Source organism: Dipodomys merriami, unplaced genomic scaffold (genome assembly GCF_024711535.1).
Source record: "Dipodomys merriami isolate MVZ:Mamm:240054 unplaced genomic scaffold, mDipMer1.0.p SCAF_17, whole genome shotgun sequence".
Classification (NCBI taxonomy): domain Eukaryota; kingdom Metazoa; phylum Chordata; class Mammalia; order Rodentia; family Heteromyidae; genus Dipodomys; species Dipodomys merriami.
The window spans coordinates 20,144,735-20,156,606 of record NW_027203048.1 but is presented as its reverse complement, the minus strand read 5'-3'; the positions used below and the strand labels follow the sequence as shown (position 1 = coordinate 20,156,606).

General features: G+C 37.8%; 1 long non-coding RNA gene across 1 annotated transcript in view; it reads right to left on the bottom strand.

Moving 5' to 3' along the window:
• Window positions 1-814: 814 nt before the first annotated feature.
• LOC138829226 (uncharacterized) overlaps window positions 815-11,872 on the bottom strand; it is a 53,288-nt gene continuing 42,230 nt past the window's right edge. The window contains exon 3 of the long non-coding RNA XR_011372509.1: window positions 815-1,082. This is a non-coding gene — a long non-coding RNA (uncharacterized lncRNA). The remainder of the gene's footprint in view (window positions 1,083-11,872) is intronic.

Sequence of the window (11,872 nt, the reverse complement as noted above, 5' to 3'; positions counted from 1 at the left end):
AGTAGTTGTACAAAAGAGTTGCCATTCACCAAAGCAGTTCATGAATACAGTGCATCTTGATCAATGTTGCTCCTTTCAACGTTTTCACTCAAACTCCCAACCCACCATTTCCCTCACTTTTCCTAATTTGTAGTTTATGTATTGGTTTTTTTTGCCATTTAACAAAGCAGTTTATGTATACAATGCATTTTGGACTATGTTTTCCCTTGAATATTTTCACCCCTCCCCACCCCTTCCCTTATTTTTTTCAATTCTGTGGTATAGGCAATGAATTCTTGCCTGTGTTCTCCGCATCTTCCCCTTTACTCTTCCACCCATCTCCCCTTGGCCTCACCCTCCCTTCTGCAAGTATTTTCTGCTACTTATTTTTGTTGAGCTTTGCCTCAGTCTTTTAAAAAAAATATACGGCTTTGACTTATCTTAAAAAATTATATGATTTGAGCTCTCTATAGTCTATTATACTTCAGTTAGTTCATTTGTACCCACTTGCTAACCACCTAGTGTGTTTACTTAGAGGTATATAGGCACATTTTACCTACCACAAATGTGGAACCAGGCAAACACAGGGCTGTAGCCATCTAATATTTGATAAGGGAGCCAAAAACATAGGCGGGAAGACAGACTGTTCAACAAATGGTGCTGGCAAAATTGGCTATCCATGGGCAGAAAACTGAAAGTAGATCCTTATAGTCAAGTCAAAATGGATCAAAGACTTCAATGCAAAACCAGAAACAGTGACACATTTTTAAAATACTAATTTTCTCTCACTTAGAGTCTTATAGAAATTTCCCAGGATGCCCCTTCTTTTTTTGTTTTTTTTGTTTGTTTGTTTGTTTGTTTGTTTGTTTTTAGGTTTTAGACAATATTGCAGAGATTCTGTTTTTAAAAATTTATTATCTCAGGCTGGGAAGGTGGCTCAGTGGTAGAGTGCTTGCCTTGCATGCATGAGGCCCTGGGTTCTATTCCTCAGCACCGCATAAGCAGAAAAAGCCAGAAGTGGTGCTTGGTTCAAGTGGTAGAATGCTGGCCTTGAGCTGAAGAGCTGAAGGGCACTGCCCAGGTCCAGAGTTCGGGCCCCACGACTGACAAAAAAAAAAAGTATTATCTTTAAGTAGTTGTCTTTTTAAAAGCCATACTTCCCAATCTACACCTTTAAGCATTGGACTTTTTCTGTTCTCCAAAGGCTTTTCCTTTCTTCTTTCTCTTCTGCAAAAATTCTTGGGCTAACTTTTTATTCCTGTACCATTCTTTACATTGAACACAAAGTACGATTGCTTTTTCTATCCCCTGCTCAGTAATACAGAAAACATTCTCATCAAAGGCAGAACTATCTATTCAGGTTAGCCCTAAACTTAGCTACTTTTGAGTCTTGAATTATGTCCTCTCTCTTTTTTATTATAAAGGTGATATACAGAGGGGTTACAATGAGTACAATTCTTGTCGAATATTGTAACACCTCTCCCTAGTTTTCTCTCACTCTTCTCCTGTCAGCTCTCCTCCCCCATACTGTAAAGTTCATTTCCAACATAGTATCCTATATCACTGTTGCATTGGTTCACCCTTTGTCTTCCATCTCACCATTTCTGTTATACCCATTCCCATCCACAAATCAGATAAACCTACATGCAATACACAAGATAGTTAACATCAAAACAGAGGGATAAACAAAAGGAGTAAAAAGTGAAAGAAAAAAGAAATAACTGCATACATTGTACTAATGGGAAAAAAACCTCTTTTTCCCACATATCTTGTATTTTCTTTCAATTAGCATCATTTTATAAGATCATATGTACATAACTATTGAGCTATTGTGATCCTTTACTAAAATTATCCTAGATATATGTTAATTATTACAAATGAGGAAACTCATGGAACCTATGTTTCCTTGGGGCAATGTCATTCTTTACATGGAAGCATAGAAATCCATTGGGTATATATACCACATTTTTTTGATCCATTCATTAAATGAGGGGGAAATGGGTTGATTTCCTATTTTGCCTATGGTAAATAATGCTGCAGTGAGCATAGTTGTGCTGGTAGCTTTAGTGTGGCCTTGTTTGTGGTCATTTGGGTAAATACCCCGAAGTGGGATTGCTGAGTCATAGGGGAGTTCTATGTTTAGGATGAGTGAAAGGGTTTATGTTCACACCAACAGTGTAGTAGTGTTCCCTTTTAGCTATATCCTCTTTAGCATCAACCTGCACTAGAATCAACTCCAAATGGATCAGAAACCTCAATGTAAAATCAGATACCATAAAAATATTTCAGGAAGTAATAGAGAAAACACTAGGCTCCTTAGCACAGGTTGAAACTTTTTTTTCTATTTTTGTCAATCATGGGGCTTGAACTTTGGACCTGAGCACTGTCCCTGAACTCTTCAGCTCAAGACTAGTGCTCTACCACTTGAGCAATAGTGCCACTTCCAGTTTTCTGGTGGTTAATTGAGATAAGAGTCTCGTGATCTTTCCTGCCTGGGCTGGCTTTGAACCTCGAGCTTCAGATCTCAGCCTCCTGAGTAGCTAAGTTTACAGGCATGGGCCATCAGTTACCAGTGAAACTTCCTTAATAAAGACCCAGAAATACAACAAATCAAAGAAAGGTTGGAAAATAGGATTACATTAAACTGCAGTTTCTGCATGACAAAGGACATAGTTAGCAAGATAAATAGAAAGCCCACAGACTGGAAAAGATCTTCACTAGCCATACAACAGACAAGGGCCTCATATCTAAAATATACCTAGAGCCTAAAATATTAACCTCCTCCCTATAAATCCTCAAAGACACAACTGTTCCATTAATAACTAGGCTAAAGCCTTAAAGAGAGACTTCTCTGAAGAGGAAATAAGAACAGCCAATAGACACATGAAGAAATGTTCAACATTTCTGGCCAAATAAAAGAAATGCAAATCAAAACAACATTGAGATTACACCTCATCCCAATTAGAATGGCCATGATCAAGAAAACTAATGATAACAGATGCTGGCAGGGATGTGGCCAAAAGAGAACGCGATTATATTGTTGAATTATGTTCTCTTGTTACATTGTTGAATTATGCTCTCTTGTCTCTATAAAGTCCCAGAAGAGCAATTTGTTTTGACCCAGTTTTCAAGCAAATATTTAATAAACATATGTTACATATATGTCAACTTCTCTGTTGGCTCTGAGCAAGTATAGAAAAGTATGCGAACATCACACAATCTTCCCACTTAGGAAGAGAGGCAACCAAACATAGCAGACATATCAATAGAGTTCCACAGAAACAAATTCTTGCTTTTGTAAATCCCTTGAAAATATTTTATGATTTCTTAAGCCAATATTAAAAATAGGTTCTACCAACAACTTGACTAAAAACTTGCTAGAAAAGCGACTTGAAGTGCATATCTACTCTCAAGTGCGTCATTTACTGTCTTAGTTGTATCTGCCTTTGTTCACAGATTTATCTGTGTGTCACTACACTGTAAGTTGGATTTCATATTATACTATGACATTTCACATTATAGCCCACTCTTTTGACCTACATTCTTTCTGTCTTTCTTCCTTCCTTTCTCTTCTCTTCCCCTCCTCTATTGGCTTTTCTCCTCTCCTTGCCATACCTTGTTTCTCCTCTCCTTTCCTCCCCTCTCCTCTCCTCTCCTCTTTGTGTCTCTTCTTCCCATCTCTCCCATGCATGTTCATGTTTATAAAGGACATAAAGAATTGATACTTAATGAAAAATTAAAGGAAGCTTGTTTTGAACTTATAGTTCACCTCTGTCTGCCCATCTGGCCATGCTTATGCTCAGATGCAGGTATTACCAAGGAAGGAAAATAGAATCATCTTTAAAGTTCATCCCCTTCCCCTATCTTTTGTAAGCTGGGCAACCATACAGGTGCTAAAATAAGTAGTTTCCTAATCTCCATAGCAGATGCACTAGACCCTAATTTGCAATGCTGCACAAATCTCAGTGTGGTCCTTCCTGTACATTCAAGACCAAAGTGTAAAGAAAATACTGGATTCTACCAAGACTCATTCATTCTATAAAGATTTTCCACCTCGTACCCTAAGAGGGTATTTTCACTGAATGTTGCTGACTTCCTGGGAAAGATTCCAATGTTACAGGTACAGGCTTAGCAGTGAGGGCTTCTAGCTTCATTTAGCTTCATAGATTTATTACCTGGTAAAAGATACAAGGATGATGGATAAGGAGGAAAGGACCAAACCACCTGTCCCTTGGAGAAATTGGAAGACTGGTAGACATTGGATGATTCTGCTGTGTAAATTATAACATCAGCTGGGAAAAAAACCTATAGATATTGTTAATATCTGGAGAAAGTAAGAAAAAGAATAGCAGTCCTTCTCCTACTAAAAATAAACTTAAGACCTTTGAAGGACTTATTCTAAGAGCCCTTCTAAAAAGCTACATGACTTCTTATCTAGCAACATCTACATGGATGGATTTGATTTCTTCTGGATAAATACAATGATTGTTATTACCATGTATGAGAATACATTTAAATATCACATCAGTTCAAATAAAATAGCCAGATTCTGTCATATCACTGTCTTTGAGAGAAAGGACTAACATGCTTTTAAGGATTGTTATTTATCTTTCAGTTTTACTTAGTTTATTTAAGGGGCTGGGTGAGAGGAGATATACTATACCACGGCTTAAAGATAAAAATGACTTCCAAATCTTAGACATATTGAAATACGGGCTCTTGCATGTATGAGTGGGTATATGCATGTTTGTGTGTAGCAGTAGTTACAAATAAATGTACTAACAAAATATTGCTTGCAAAACCTATTTCCTATAGTCATCCTGGTGGGTGGCCAATTATATGACCCTCAATGAACTGGTTTATAATGAATCAGAATTTTCATGCATAAAGAGAAGACTGCTGGGAAAGCAGAAAAAGATTCTCTAAGTTATTACCTGCTTAGCTGACCTTTCCTTCACTTAACATGTTGCCGACACCTACAGCAAGAATATTAAATCAGCAGCATGAGAAATGTTCTGTCTTTTCGCTCAGTGGAATATATCTGGCAAAGCAGTATTAATTTACTTTCTGTGCTAACACTGACAGAGAGAACTAGGGAGTATAAGAATGTGGTGAAGGCCTTACAGAAGAGCATGTGTTCTGAGATCCTATTTACATTTTGTGTTTACCAATTTGTTCCATTCTGTCTTTAATGATATTTGGGAGTCATTTAAAACCCATTGAAACCAGCTCCTCAGCTACTGATATTCGCTTGTGTCCAGGGACAAGAAGCAAATGTATTCACAGTTGCCGAATTTCTCTAGAGCCAAAGGTTAGTTTCAACAGACCTGGGACCGTTTTTTTTTTTCCTAATGATTCTATAAGCCATCTATTGCTGATGTTAGAAAAACTGTTTAATAATTGGGTAAAACTGTGAAAAGACACTGTGACTCTCAGCGGGCACAGTCTGTTATTCTGTTAATGAGCTGTTCCCATGAGGGGCTAATCGCTTAGAGAGAATGGTATATTTGCCAATCATTATGCATGCTGGCCAATCATCAAGCACAGTCTGCTCATGAGCAAGAGTTGGCTCCCATCTGGAACCAGTATCTCATTCCATTCAGGTTAACAGTCTCCAAGAAGACCAAACAAAATGTGTTCTCTAAAGAAAGAGGAAAGGCACAAGAAGTAAGAATACAAAATCCAGCATGTTGACTGATATACTTAAGGTTTGGTTGAGCCACTTAAGTTCTCCTAAGTAGACACTGGGTCATGGAAGTTTATGGATAAATCCAGGGCAGAGAAAATGACAGATTATTCTTCAAACTTTGCTCACACGTGAGGCTTATGTGCACTGTACCTGTTGGTTAATATGGAGGAGAGCACCAGTACCCATAACAATTACACATGGCATGCTGTGATCATTATCTCTTCTTCCCTGATTTATTTGGGAACTAACCTAAAGAGTGCCAAAATTCTGTACATGACCTAAGTTTTCAGTAGCTGCCTCTCCATGTCCAGAGGTTTAAAGGATTAAGAATTTAACTTTAATTTTCTTTGGATAAGGTTCATTACAAGAATATGTGTTCTCAAGGCCTGGGGTCTTTGGGATATGGGATATCTTTTCTGATATGTTTTCCTCTAGGGATTATCTTTCATTTCTTCTTCTAACTATTCATCTGCTTGAGGTCAGGTTTCGCTGAAAGGGATTTTTGACTTATGCCTCTATTATTATATTATTAAACCTCCTTATAAGAATAGGAACAATGTGTCAGCCTTATCAGTGAAAATCTGGCCCTCTTTAACATCAGATTTTCATCTTCTATTAGGATCGGGGTAAGCTAAGCTAAAAGGAGAAGAAAAAAAAGTGAAGTCTTTCTAAAGGTCAGCCTTCTTAATTAAATGAAAGCTCGAGCAGTGGCATTAGAAAATGAAGTGACTGGAGTCTGGGCTCTTCCTGAGGAGACCCAACTGAGCAGCCAGCTGATGTTGTGGAAAGAAGAGCAGGCTGAATTACTCCCCCCAGGCCAGAGGCTGCAGCACTGCCATGCCAGTCTCTTTATTTGCAAACAAATGGAACAGTCCATGTGTGACTCTGGCTCTAATGAAGTGCCAGGTAGTATGCTCTGTGGCCAGCCTGTCTTATTTCCACCTTCATGTTCAGCTTTTCTAACTACTCTCTTTCTGGTAAGAGCAGTATGGAGGGAAAATGTAGTTTAAAAGGGGGATCTTTGCTACCATCACAACTATGTTTATTGCAGAATTATTTACCATACCTAAGATATGGAACCAACCCAGATGCCCCTCTGTAGATGAATGGATCAAGAAAATGCGACACGCGCGCACACACACACACACACACACACACACACACACACACACACACACACACAATGGAATGCTATGCCTCCATCAGAAAGAATGACATTGCCCCATTTGTTAGGAAATGGAAGGACTTGGAAAAAATTATATCAAGTGAAATAAGCCAGACTCAAAGAAACATAGGTCCCATGGTTTCCCTTATTTGCAATAACTAGTATATGGCTAGGACAAGAAGAAAAACTATGTACATACGACCATATAACCTGAAGCTAAACGAAATGAACCCCAAGATAGGGACACAAATATTTTTTCTTGCTTGGTATTGTTTTTAACATATTTATAATGTACTATGTGATTTTTTTGTTTCTTTGTATGTTCCTCCCGCATTAGTATAACCCCTGTTTTCATCATATTTGATGTCAGTGCCCTGCATCTAGTATATACACTTCTCTAATTTCAGGAGGGGAAGCGAAAAAAACAAAATGCTAAAGTAAGATACAGGTTGACCCATTGTAACAATGAGATGTACAGGACACTATGTTGAAAACGAACTTTACAACTTCGGAGCCGGGGGGGAGGGGGAGGGGAGGGAGTAGTTGTTGAGGTGGGAGGGAAGGGATGGAAGGGGAAAAACAAAGGAGGAGGCAACAATGCTTGATAGGAAATGTACTCATTACTCTGCTCATGTAACTGTAACCCCTCTGTATAGTACTTTTACAATATAAAACATACAAAAATGGGGGGCTTTGAACTATGTACTGTCACACATAAACACTCTGAGAGACGCATTACTGTGGTAATTTGTTCCAAGGTCACATAGCTAAGAAAACATCAAGCTAGATAGGATTATCTTCAGTGTCTGTTCTCTTTTCATTTAAAAAAAAAAAAAGCTAATGTTTGTACTGCCCTGCATTCATTCCCACTGTCTTCATTCAGGAATCTCCTGCAGGAAGCTGAGGGTTTCATTGCATGGGATTAAATGGGGATCAGTTCTGTTTAAACTTTAGCTTAGCTCTGGTTCATTCCTGCCTTGTTTTGCTTGTTGCTGCTTTTCAACAGGTATCTGACCTTCTCTAGAAGTTCTGGAGCTCTGTAAGATCCTCTCATAAGTAAAAGAAACCAAAAGATTTCCAAAAAGCAGTAAGAACACTGCAAGTTTTTTTTAGTTATATGAATATTTATATGCATGGGACACTAGGTAAAGTGTTTTATACATGATTCTTTAATTTCTTAGTTTCACAAGGAACATGATAATCTTTATTACATAAAAACATAGACAAGGAAAGCCTACTATAGTTTTTCCTAGTTTTGTGCAAGTTTTGATATCGACAGCTCACTCCAGTACAACTCCTTTCCTTGGATGGCTGTATTGCTCCTACCTTCCTCCAATGGCACAGCTTGTGACAGTGACACTATGACACTGCACTCTAATTTCCAAAATTATGGTATTCTAGGTCTATGGTTATTTTTGATTGGTTATACTTATAACCAAACAAATGTATTGGTAACAGTTACTATAGATGAATGTAAAAGCTATATGGTAAAAAAAAAAAGGTCACATAACCATAAAGCAGTTAGAAAAACTCCAGGTTTTAAATTTTCACTAGAACTAAAGGGTTCCAATTAATTTGCCACACTAATACTTAGGTTTAAAGGTTTGTCTGACACAGGGGCCACAAGGCGTAATGCCACAGTGCATTATCACATTGTGCTCTAGGGGGTGCCATTGAGGTTATGTGGTACAGTGATAGTTACCAGCCTTAAAGACAGAGAAAGTTCAAAGCAATAGGCTGCCTCTTCGAACATCATTGGAATTGCCACAGCACCTTTTAGGTCCAATGCCTGCATTTCACTAAAAGCAATTAAATAAAAATCAGGGGCACGTCAGAGTTTAACCTAAGCCACTTAGAACTACCCTGAGTTTGAATCCTACTTACTGAATCTCTGAGTTGTATTTTCTTTATTTGTAATAAAATGAAGACATAAATGTTCTTGCATAACAGGATTACAAACACAACTCTCAGCAGCGTACCTTCTAGGAAAATATTTTAATGATGAGTAATTATTGATATTGGTATTATGAATAAATGTAACACTTTGCTGCTTTAATAACAAATAAAAGATAATATAATAGCAAGTAAGCCCATTCTTTTCTTAGAGATCCAAAAGGCATGTGAAATAGAAGTACTGTAGGTTAAATAAGAGAATAACTAATTTATCCAGGTGGGATGCTACACACCTGTAATCTCAGTTATTTAGGAGGATCACAGTCTGAGGCTGACCTAGGGCAAAAGCTTATCTGAAAAATAATGAATGCACAAGACGGCTGTTGACTTCTGAACAGCACTGCTGAGCAGTGAAGAGGCGCTTAGTTCAAATTCTAGTAATAATACAACTACTAACAACAACAACAACAATACCAATAATAATAATACATAATTCATTTAATCAAACCTGTAAAAATTCTACTGACTCTAGCTACTAGCTCCTAATTAATTCTACATGCTGCTAGAAGTAACTTTCTGGAAAGAAACAAATATTCATAAATTACTCTGCTTTCAAATTCCCTTTACTGCGCTGCTGCTTTGAGAATCAAGTTGAAAGTGGTTAGAGTACAAAAGCCCTTTAAAATATAGCTTTCATTAACCTTTTCAAAATCTTCCCTCTTTCCAGCCCTTCCCTCTATGATGTCTTGATGTAGAACCTCTGAAGTCTTCATCATCATGGGAACAAGCCAATGTGTCCATGCGTTTGCTGTTCCCTTCATTTTTTTTTCTTTTTTACATCATTTGCCTAGATGACTGCTAATTATCTCTCAAAACTGACATAGTGTGTCACCTCTAATGATTCTGCTGAGCCATGTGTGGCTTTCCTCTTCCCATGCTTTGGATTATTGCTCTCACTGTGCTTACATCACTGATCGTGAATGTCTGTCTCACCCACTAGTCTGAGGGTGCCTTCAGAAAATAGTCTATTACTAAGTGTTTTCAACTTCTACCTTACAGAGGAGAAAAGCATGACTGCATTAGTGGATTGCTAGACTAGGCTGGGGAAGTTAAGCTCTAGTAGTAATGAGAACACAAACCAAAGATTAATAAAGGAATCATTAGACCCCTGCATCTTGGGCCTAGACTAGTTTAACACTGTAATCTTCAAGCAAGTAGATTTTCACTGAGAAGGGAAAGTAAAAAAATGAAGAGAACAAATGAAAAAATGAAGAAAGATGAAACCAGAAAGGATTAAAAAGGACAAAGCATAGGCAAAAGTAGACATTGAGCACTAATGAACCTTTATTCCTGTCAGATGCAGGGGCATTTTCTGGCTGTTTTGATCATATTTTCGTAGAACAATTTGTTTTGAATACATATTCAAAGCAATGTATAATGACATTTGTATCATGTCATTACAACCATGAAATCAGAATAAACCTGAAGTTCACACAGTTCTCCAGGCACTTCTCAAAAGATGACATAGAATCTCAGCACCACCATGGGCAGAACTGAGCTGCAACCAGCTCCTCCTTTCCTCCTGAACGTATGGAAGAAAACTTGCCTATTTCAAAGCACACTTGACAGTTGCTGGTGTTCTCTCTCTGCTCAGGAAGCTCTGAGTGTGTCATTCGTGATGCTCTTAAGAAGGCAACATGAAGATATACATATCTTCCCTATTCCTTACAACTTGCTTGAATAGATTGCTACCATACATCAAAGCAATGCTTTTAAGATTTATCCCATCTTCCTAATTAAAGCATTTTATGAATCCCTTGAGTAAGTGATGGGAATTCCCAAAGACAAGTTCACACACTCTCGATAACAGTCCCAGAATAGAGAAGGGCGAGTGGAAAGAATCCCTAGCTGCATTCAGAAGATAGGGAGCGTCACACTGGCTTGGAATGTTTCCAAAGTTCCTCACCTTGAACAAGTCATTTAACCCTTATGAACTCTGTCTTTGCCAACGAGATGTTTGTCCTTGTTCTCCCCAGCCCACAAAAGTGGTAAAATGACTACATGAAGGACAGTCTTTAGAAGGACATTTTACACTTTTGTAAAGCACAATGCAAGTGTATTCTTAGTCTTCCTTCTGCCAATTAACTCCATTCCTCTCTGTGAAATCCCTGAGCACCTTCCCCAAGCACTAGAAGCTTCAAGTGGGCAAGCAAGACAAACACTCAGCACAGACAGGCTGAGGCCTAAGCTCTTAGTCTGGGATAAAGAGAGCAAAGAAGGCCCTGATACAATGGGGTAAAAGAATTAGAGAACATGTCCCACCACAATGGAAAATCATTTGCAAAATCATGAAAACCATTTCTTTAAGTTTGAATGATACTTCCTTTCATTATAGAATAATGAATTGATTTTTAAGAGAAATAGAGGCAGAGCTATTTGAAAGACCAGGCCCAAAGACTAAGTTGCAAAGGCTTAATTATATTGGGAGCTAAAATCAACACTTGATTCTCAAATGCTTGAAAATATATGACCAAATGATGTCCAACAAGATAGACCAGGAATGTAAGGAAGGAAAACAGCATCAGGAAGCTCAATATACTCAATACTTACCTAGCTGTAAAGAAAAAAAGTATGGAACAAAACAAAACAGTGACTTCTAATATATGATCCTAAAACAGCATGGGCTCAGGGAAGCTTATTGCATAGTTTTATTTTGGTTATTAAGTTTGTCGTAAGTTAGGGATTATTGCCCACTATCTGGTAACTATCAGGCAAGAGCTATATTGCTGTTTTCCCAAAGAGCTTTTTCTTTCTCACAAGGTGATTATTATTCCTTCCTTTGCCAACCATACTCTGCAGACTGAGAGAAACAAAGGATCAGAACACACTAAGCCTAATGAATTGTATGAAAGACTATGTGGTTATCATCTTATCTTCCTTTTAAGATTAAACATTTGCCTTGGCTTAGAAATTAGCTGCAGAAGGATGCATTATCACAAATAGTAAAAATAGATGCAAAAAATGTGCATCCTATAGAATATGATTACAAGATATAAATATTTATACAAGATAGAATATAGATAGATAAACAGAAAGAAAGAAAGGAAAGGAAAGGAAGGAAAGGAAAGGAGAAAAGAGAAGAGAAG